The sequence below is a fragment of the Myotis brandtii genome, unplaced genomic scaffold, assembly GCF_000412655.1.
Source record: "Myotis brandtii unplaced genomic scaffold, ASM41265v1 scaffold1956, whole genome shotgun sequence".
Classification (NCBI taxonomy): domain Eukaryota; kingdom Metazoa; phylum Chordata; class Mammalia; order Chiroptera; family Vespertilionidae; genus Myotis; species Myotis brandtii.
In genome coordinates, this window is record NW_005357294.1 from 113,890 (window position 1) to 116,049 (window position 2,160).

The 2,160-nt window shown below is 47.5% G+C and overlaps 1 long non-coding RNA gene across 1 annotated transcript; it reads right to left on the reverse strand.

The window, feature by feature from the left end:
- Positions 1 to 385: 385 nt before the first annotated feature.
- LOC106725899 lies at positions 386 to 2,146 on the reverse strand. The gene is made up of 2 exons (XR_001361899.1): positions 2,027 to 2,146; positions 386 to 580 (listed from the first exon to the last, which is right to left on the reverse strand). It is a non-coding gene; the product is annotated as an uncharacterized LOC106725899 (long non-coding RNA).
- Between the last annotated feature and the right edge of the window lie 14 nt (positions 2,147 to 2,160).

The window sequence follows — 2,160 nt, forward strand, 5'->3', positions numbered from 1 at the left end:
CCTGCGCCGACCTTCGACTCCGCCTCCCGCTCAAGCCCCGCCCCGCACCATCTCTAGGCCCCGCCTCCATCGCGGGCATCGCTGGGGGCCTAGCTGTCTTCCATTACCTGCCCTGGCTCCCCGGGATGCTTGCTTACAGCACAGAGTTGTTTAGATTTGAGAATCTTGTCACGAATTCCTTTTAAAGTTACGCACGGATCTTCTTCAATTATTTGCTCAATTTTGTTTAATATCGAGGCGTTTAACTTCCTACTTCTCTTACCTCCGCGGTTTTTTTTCTATCAACACGCAACCATTCTTCTTATACTGGTAAATAATTGACTTTGCCGTATGGTTTTTAATACTGGCGATGGCAGCTGATTCATTTACCGTTCTACCATCTTCGTAACATTTTATTAAAACCTTTTATTTATCGTGGCTGGTACGATCGTATGTCGGTGGATTACTCCGTCGGACAACGGGGCTTCTGATCCGGATCCCTTCATTTCCCACGATGGTGTTGCATTCCTCGGAGGATGCGTGTTGCCAATGACCTTCCAGAGCTTGACTCAGTGTTTGATGTTGTATCCATTTTCAGGGTCTGAAAAAAAATTCAGGATTTATGTAAAAATACCTTAATGGAATCAAAATATGTAAAAAGCCTATTAACGTTATCACAAAGTTAGGTTCAGAGAAAAATGAAAACATGCTGCGATGCACTATCTTTTTCGTTGTTGTGAACACTGCATAAGAAACTACGTAGAATTGAAGTTCTACCTTTCCCAGACGCATACTCCCTAGACTGTGTTCAGTTGTGCACATGTGCATATTAACATTTAACTTACCTTGGTATCATACCATTTATGGGAAAGTGTAATTTTTTGTAAGTACTTTGTGATTTGAAGTTACGGTGGCTCACCAATTGAAAGAAAACTGTTTACAATATAAGATCAAATTAATAAATGTATATGTATCAATTGATCACCTATCGAATGCCAGTCAATACGACTGGCTTTATGCATGCCTTAACTATGAATACAATCACAAAAAAAGTGACTTTATTGTTTTATTTTACTCTATTTTCACCCCAAAGTGAATTTGCTTTGCAAAGGATGAATTTGCTTTGCAAAACGGTGAATTTTTTTTTTTCCGGTTAATCCTCACCTGAGGATATTTTTCCATTGGTTTTTAGGGAGAGTGGAAGAGAGAGGGAAAGACAGAGAGAAAAGTTGATGTGAGAGAAACACATCGATTGGTTGACTCCTGAACGAGCCCCCACCAAGGACTGGAGTGGGGAGGAGCCTGCAACCAAGATAATCGAACCCGGGACCCTTTGGTCCGCAGGCTGACGCTCTATCCATGGAGCCATCCGGCTAAAGCTGCAAGAGGTGCATTTGATTTGCGAAGGGTGTCCAGCTTCCAGGACTTGAGCAGCAGACATGCAGCTCAGGAAGGAGAAAAGACAGACGAGCAAGCTGATTCTGCACAAGGAAGCAGCCGGTGGTCGTAGAGAGGACGGTCCCTTGTCTTGCTTCATTTGTATTGCGATCATCCTGCAGGAGCAGGGTAGACGCCACCCAAAACGTGGTTCTGACGTCGGCGTGTGACGACACACACACACACACATGCACGCACACACACATGCACACATGCGCGCGCACACACAGTGTTTGAAGAAAATGTCCTACTTAAATAAGGAGGCTTTTCTGGACGCAGCAGGACGGGCCTCTGAACATGGCTCGAGAGGGCCCAGGAAGCGAACTGGTTTGGGGTTTGGATGGCGGGGCCAGAAGGGGGAACAGCCAGGCTTTCGCATCAGCTCGCCCAGGCGCGTGGTCCCGGGAGCGGGAGAGGGAGAGCGAGGCTGGGAAGCCACCAGCGTCGGCGGCCTAAAGCGGTTCTCAACCTGTGGGTCGCAACCCCTTTGGCGGTCGAACGACCCTTTCACAGGGGTCGCCTAAGACCATCCTGCAGATCAGATATTTACATGACGATTCATAACAGTAGCAACATGACAGTTATGAAGTAGCAACGAAAATGATTTTACGGTTGGGTCACACATGAGGAACTGTATTTAAAGGGCCAGGAGGTTGAGAACCGCTGGAACGGAGCCCATTCCCTCTTCACGCCGCAGCTCAGGCGTCGGAGGCCCGCGGGTCGGGCCGCTGAGAGGAGGGGCCT